The 7,559-nt window shown below is 41.0% G+C and overlaps 1 long non-coding RNA gene across 1 annotated transcript; it reads left to right on the forward strand.

Moving 5' to 3' along the window:
- The first annotated feature begins 1,090 nt into the window (after nucleotides 1-1,090).
- On the forward strand, nucleotides 1,091-6,894 carry LOC127061059 (uncharacterized). The gene is made up of 2 exons (XR_007780482.1): nucleotides 1,091-5,621; nucleotides 5,793-6,894. It is a non-coding gene; the product is annotated as an uncharacterized LOC127061059 (long non-coding RNA).
- The last annotated feature ends 665 nt before the right edge of the window (nucleotides 6,895-7,559 follow it).

Here is a 7,559-nt window from a genome sequence, read left to right on the forward strand (position 1 = left end):
CATTTTTTCACAGTGAAAAAAATGGTGTATTTTATTATTGGCTTTTCACAAATACGAAAATGATTATTATATGTGTTGTGGTAGAAAGTTATGCTGTATTAATTCTCTTAAGAAGTGTGTTAAATATAGTTTTAGGTTATAACAAAAATGTTAAAATAGAAACTATGCTATGTAGGATATTTTTTTTTTTTTCTTAAAGAAAGGACTTGCACAGAGATAGTGGTCACAGGACCACTAAATCTTTCAGAGAAAGAGAATTTATTTTGCCCTCTTATTGGGGGAAACAAACTTCTTCCTGCCTAGCTCAGGCTTGAAGACACCATTAAGATTAAGAGGAAGAAGTTGACACTGACCAGACAGAATCCTTTGTTTGAATGGAATTTATGCATCATGTATGAAGTGTATGAATATACAATAGGCTATTGTTTTTAAAGGTTAATGCTTTGTTAACAGTGTCCTATTTCGGGCTTATGCTGCCCAGAAAAAGGTACCTGGATATCCATAACTCTGTTTTTATTGTCTCATATTGTCCTAATTAAAATTGTCCAAATTATTATTACTCTAATGTATTACTATTTTTATAACCATTTTATTACTATTAAACTTTTAAAATTTTAAAAACGAGTGATTGGCATTTTTCACAATAATATGAGAAAAACATTGAGCTATCAGAGGGTGTCCAAAGGAGGGTAATGAAAATAGTGAAGGGCCGCAAAGCAAGCCGTATGAGAAGAGGCTGAATGGCTTGGTCTGTTTAGCCTCCAGGAGACTGAGGAAGAACCTCACTGCAGTTACGACTTCCTTGTGAGTGGAAGAGGAGGGGCAGACACTGATCTCTTCTCTGTGGTGACCAGTGACAAGATTCAAGTAAATGGCCTAAAGCTGAGTCAGAAGATGTGGAGATTAAATAACAGAAATAGGTTTTTTTCACCTAGAAGGTGAAAACATGCCCATGAATATTTGGGCACTGAACAGGCTCCCCAGGCCAGCAGTCACAGCCCCAAGCCTGCAGCATTTGGACAATGTTGCACACATGGTATGCCATAGGGATGTTCTGCACAGGGCCATGTCTTGGGGCATCCCCATGTCTTGGGGCTGGTCCTGTGCAGGGCCAGGGGTTGGATTCAATGATCCTTGTGGTTCCCTTCCAAATGAGAATATTCTGTGATTCTATGATTCCATGAATCAATGATTTTGTGATTCTCCTCTAAGTGTAGGACATACTTTTTTAAGGTGAGGTGCCAGAATTGTGACTCCTGGTTTAGGGCCCCTAGCATCCCTCTTTTCTTTAGCATCTGAAAGCAGGTGTTTTGGGCTGTGGTGTCCTCAAAGGTGGCCTTTACTGCTCCATGTACCCAGCAGGAACTTTGTGTGCACCATTATGGGACAATACACTCATAAAAGGTCATCACAATATGCTACTTCTATACTGTCCAAAAATCATGCCTCAAATATGTTTGAGAATCACTGAACTGACATTGACTGGAGGAGACAAGGAAGGATTTATAGAGTGCAGTGTGGAAGACCATATGCTCTGGGGTGCAGGCATAGGGTCATGATCCATGAGCAGAACATTCACCAGGGCCTTTGCAGCCCTTCTGTCTGTGCTGCTCTGCCAAGTGCTGTCTGTGTTGCACTGCTCTCCAGGTTCAGTTGGAGGTGGCTCACATGGAGCAACAGGGCTTTGCATTATTCCGAAATGTACAGAAGGAAGGAGGAGACTTTGCTGCCTGATGCTCAAAAAGGAATTTAGGCCAACAGACACTTGTGGAAATTCCAGTCAAGAAAACGTTTGCCCTTCGAAGGGTTTTAAAAGTCAGAAATAAGTATATTTTTTAATCTCAATATTATGTGGTAATAGCTGGAAGGATACAAGACCCATGTTGAATAAATAGATGGGTTAGAGTTTATCATGTATTTAAAAATTAGTCCATTACTGTAATTTCAGCAATGTGATTTTAGAGTAAATGCAATTTAGTACATTTTTACATTTTTTCATGTAGGTACACAGGAGAGAGCAGTAAAACATTGACATTAAAATGAGAGGGTGGAAGCTGATGGTTCATTCACTTAAATATATACTTTTTTGGCAGATGGGGAAAGTACTGTCCTTCACCTGTGCATCTCTCAGGTCTGCTGGGAATGGGTACAGTTTGGGTGGTCTCTACTTTGTTTTTGTGAAGAGATTTTGCTATGTGTTGCTGCTTCCCGTTGGTATCATATATGAACATAATGTGACATCACAACAAAATCTGAAAGCTGAATAAAGTGTTTCTGTCAGTTGTGCACTTAAAATACCTTCAGAACCAAAATATTTTCCTGTTTGGGCCTTCTTTGGCTGTGAGTCTGTTTTCACACATTTTTCTCAGAATAGGACATTTGAGATTAAAAGTTGTGATGCAGTTTTGACCAGAGCTGAATACAGTTATGGATTGCTCTAGCCCAGGCTCATGCTAATGTATTTTTTTTTATTTTTTTAGTGCCAAAATTCAACAGTTCATTTAAAAGTTGGTTGTCCTTTCTGCATCCCTGGATTTTTAGCTCCACCATTCACCTGCTCCTAACACCCCAGAGAAAGGTAGAAGGCTGTGACAGTGATTGCTAGGGGGAAATACCAAGAAGATTAGGGGTAAAAAAAAATCTGATAATAAATTGTAGCACAGTTTCTCACTGGCATGAAGCAATTTAGAAATAGTTCATGGAATTGAAAAGCATGATTGGATACAAATGTATCACATGCTTTGGTGTGTATTATATTTTGCATGTGACTGTAATGTTCTGTTCATTGCATCTATGCCCATTTTTTTTGCATATTTGGAAGTGCTTTCCCACACTATATGAAATCATTTGTTTTTAATACAGTGCAGATGAAAATACAAATTTTTTATTGTTTGATTACTGGAGCTTTATTGTCGACATTGGTCTGGTTGGTCTTAAAAGAAGAATTTAGATAGATTGTTCTTATATTTGTAATTAATTTTTTTTAACTTGAACCAAATTCATGCATGTTTTAAGTGCATCGATTTCAGTCTGTTTTTCCTAGTTTGCTTTGGCATATTAAGTCCACGCAGCGCACTGTGTTTTTATACACTAGACAAATAGAACTCTGCAGGTGTAGGAGACAAATCATACTATCCTTATGAAACAGTCCTGTGGTGAGCAACATCAAGAAAAGGAAAAAGCCACTGTGCTGAAACCTGGAAAATGTTTTGCTGCAAGCAATGAAAATGAAAGATAGAGAGCACATACCTATTACATCTCTTGTAAAAGTGGCAGAAAGTTAAATACTTTTTAATAACCCTTTGGTCATTATCATGTTTCTGAGCTCTCAGAAGTGTATGAGGTGAAAACCTTTCTTTTTTGAGAGCAGGAAAAATGAAGCACACAGGAGAGGAGGAACACGGGTATGTTATTTGTCTTTCACTGTCCTCTAACCTTCCCATATTTCCACTATACTGTACAGTGCATCAACTCTCAATATTGGATTTCCTTAAAAGGTCACTGAAAATGCATTCTGGATTTGAAATGTAGGTTGTATTAGCTTTGGATGTATGTATTATATTATTTTCAGAAATGGTATGGAGGAAAAAAATATAATCTTCCTATTAATCCTCATGTGAAATATATTATCCTCAGTTGTGGATAAGTGGGCAATCATCAGCCTAGTGCTGCCAAAAATGCAGAGAGGAATGCATTGATTTAATCTGTTGGTTTGTAACTATTATTTTGGATTTTTCAATTTCTCTTACAATTTATTATTTTGGATTTTTCTCCAGTGAAGAACTGATTTCTTCCTCCATTTTCCCTGTGTTTTGTTCAGTCATTAGATTTTTCAGAGGCCTCTTGTTTTCTCACCTTTTCCTCTATCCCCTCTTACACTGTCTGTATTTCTTTCCCAGCCACAACAGCACGTTTCTCTCCAAACAGCTCTCAGAAGAGCTGCCCCTTTAGCCTGTTCCTTGGGGAAGGAGGAGAGGAGAGGAGAGGCAGGGTGCAGCTGCCCAGGGAGTGCTGCAGCAGTCTGAGCCTGTCTGTTCCCTTCTATTCTGCTCCCGTCTACTCCTGTAAAGCAGAAGGGAGAGGGACAGGCAATGCTGCCAGCACCAGCAACAACTCTGGGGCTTCTGCCCAAAAAGAGACACCTGCAGACCTTGTTAAATTTCTGGGAATAGTTTGGCTGGACAGGTGACTCTTTAAATTTTTCTTACTCTGAAAATTATGTTGTAACCATGGTGTTTCAGTGGAGTGTTAAATCACTTCGCAGTAAGAGATTTCTACATTTAAATGTCAAATCAAATGGCTCAATCCACTAAGTGGCAGATGTATTTTCGTCAGCAGTGCTTTTATGAAAAAACACTCTTAGGATTGCTCTTCCTGTCAAAGCTCCCAGCCTAAATGTGGGTGAGGGAGCCAGAACTCTTTGGCATAGAAAAGGGCTTCTGAGGGGCTGCAGGAGCTAGGGTGGCCCAGGCCAGTTGTGGGGATGAGCCCCTCACTGCCTGCCCCATCCTGAGAGCCAGTGAGCAGAGAGTGACACCACAGAAGCACCCCTTCAGGGCTAAAGAAAGGATGCCATTCCTTGGGCCATGAGCAGCAGCTTAATCTTTGCCAGGGGACTTCCTGGATGCGTGAGCTGCAGCATGTGGCCCAGCTTTTGCCTGCCATTAATCAGCCCCTGGATACTTCCTCGCCTTGCGGGATGCTTTCCGCACTTCTCCTCTGGGATGCTGGGCTGCCCACTGGGTGGAGAGCAGCAGCTTCCAGAGAGCATCCAGCTGTTGGGACCCTGGGTGCCTAGCAGTCAGGCAGTTCTTTTGGAGCTGAAATGGAGAAAATCAAGGCGAGAACAGAAAAGAAAAAAAAAAACAAAACAATAAAAGAAAAATAATAATTATATATATAACCAATAGTAAAACCAAACACAAATACTTCCGGGGGGAAAATGTAGAGAGATGTCTAAGGTGAAAATACAGACAGCTTTAATTATAACTGTGGTTATTTATTTATTTATTGTCTTGCTTATTAGAGCACTGATCCATCACAACTCCCCTCTCAGCACCAGGCAATGGCAGGGGCTGTGGGAGGGGGACTGCTGGTTTGGGAGTGAGAGCTAGTCTGCACCATCCCCCCGTGCCAAACCAGGGCAGAGGATCTGCTGAGGTGCCTCAGCACCTCTGCTTGCTAAAACCCTTCAGGCATATACTCATGGGGTTTATGTGATAAATGTTTTCAATATTGAGAAATGTAGCACAAAGTGGGTTTTTTTCCTCTGGGGGAAAAACAAGGATTTTCTTCCCATTTTCTGTGCTTTTGTGAATCTTTTCTAGGTGCTCCTAGAAAAATAAACACAAATTAGCTGATAGTAAACTATAATTTGCATATTTTTAAGATGTACATGAAGTGTTGTCTGGGAATAAGGAATGCCTTTTAAGCAGTAGAATTTTAAAAGGAGAGGGAACAATTGTAACCCATCATTTCTTCCTCATGGAGGTGGTCATGACATGAAGGTTGGCCTTTCTGATGTTGGCAGCACCTCTGGGGTAGATGGACATCCACACTATCAGCTGACAAACCTACCACATCCAGAGCCTCACACCTCTTGTGTAGAGGCACCAGAAGAGGTGAGGCAGATACCTGGAGAGGATTCACCCTCCACCCTAAGCATAGATTTGCCTCTATTCTCTCCTTCACTGTAAGTCACTGCTTTCTCTGTGGTTAGAGGTGGGGCTGCGGGGTGTGGGATACGGGATCTTGAAGGTTTTTTCTCACAGATGTTTCTGTTCCTGTCTCAGGGAGGGAAGAGTGTGGCTCCAGCAGCTTTTTCTCAGACTCCCTGAGGCTTCTGAACCAGACCACTTCCCTTCAAAGCTCTGCATCATCTACTTGGTCACACACCTCACAGAGGTGTCCTCGCTCTGCTCAGCTCCTGTGGACCAGAGGTGCAATACATCAGCAACAACGAAACCAGCCATGCCTGAACACAGGGACAAAGAGCACTGTCCAGCAGGGGACAGCTTCTCACTGCAGAGTCATACCTGCTCTGAGCTCAGCACTCAGTACTGTGCCTCACCAGCTTGTCAATAGAAAATTATTGGCAGAGGAGGTTTCATTGAGCATATTACAGCACAAACCACCATAATAAAGATCTTGAACAATCTCAATGGGCCACAAATAAAAACCCTGACATGGGCACATACACACACACTAAACACATCTCAGTGTTAGTGGGCCTTATATTGAAATGAAAAAATGCTGTGTTGTTTCTGCTTTAAGATGCAATACAGGTCAAGTGACTTGCTGCATTCAGGCAGTTTCATGTTTCTACATAACTGTAAACCATTCTGTTTTTTAAAAAAAAGCTAAGCTAATCTAGGAACCTTGGGGTGCTTTTTTTCTGGTTTGGATTATTTTCTTTTTTACTTCTTTTTTTTATTACAGTTTCATAACAAGTGCTGGAAAATAAACACTTTTCTTCTTTCAATGGAGCTGCTGCTTAATGCTGCTGTCTAACAATAATTTAGCCTTAAAAACAATCAAAACTTTCTGCTGTAATTTCAGAGACTTCAACTTGCTCATCTGATCTCCAAGGACAGAAAGAATGATTACTATTCAAGAAAAAAAAGTCCACTCCTATTTTAATTAAAAAGATGCTGTGTTTGTGCTGGAAATTACTTCAAAGTTTAAATTAAAGATGAAATTATTTCCTTTAATCGAGGTTATAAAACAATTTTGCTATTAGTGTGAAGACCTAAAAGGGACAATTTTTTTGCTTGTTCCAAACCTTTGCTGAGGACTGGAATGTGTTTTTTTTCCTTATTACTTTTGGTTATTTACAGTATGTAACTCACAGGTCCTGTAACATGGGTTCTGCATTAAAAACGCCTCAATCTCATACTACCACCAGCTGGGAATTTCTACCTATTTTTTATGCCTAATTTTGCAAAGGACTTTAGCTCCTGTCATTGTTTTTTTCCTTTCAAGGAGACACCTTGACACAATATCTGACATAACATTGAGGTTTTGAGATCCTGAATATTTAGAGACTCTATCCAAGAGTCTAGAAATGGTTTGGTGGCAGGTGCTGCAGGGGCAGCCCCACTGGGCCCCCAAGGAGTGCTCAGGAGTGACAGCTCTTTTGCCTCACACATCAAACTCCTTAGCAGCCACTGCAGTTCATTCCTCCCCCCATGCGAGTCTTCAGTCAAAAGTTGCTCGGAGCAGTGACACAAGCTGTCACACAAACCTGGGCTCTGACTCAGATGGTGTCTGTGTCCCTGCAGTGATGACTCAGGCACGTGTCACCTCACCTCTTTCCTTGTCTGCCTTCTTCATTGTTCTTGCCAATAACCAACCCCAACCCTACCAGCTTCCACTATTCCACTGAACACCTGCAAATTCCAGAAAAGCATCCTCTGTGCAGGAGGCAGTGAGACCTCACACACAACAGGTCCAGCACAACATGGCAAATGCTACATTTCTTACCAATATCATGAAAACTACAGGCAGTAACACCCTTACTTAGCAATTGCAAACCTGCAAGAAGGCTTCACATGCTTTTC

The sequence above is a fragment of the Serinus canaria genome, chromosome Z (assembly GCF_022539315.1).
Source record: "Serinus canaria isolate serCan28SL12 chromosome Z, serCan2020, whole genome shotgun sequence".
NCBI classification, from domain to species: Eukaryota; Metazoa; Chordata; class Aves; order Passeriformes; family Fringillidae; genus Serinus; species Serinus canaria.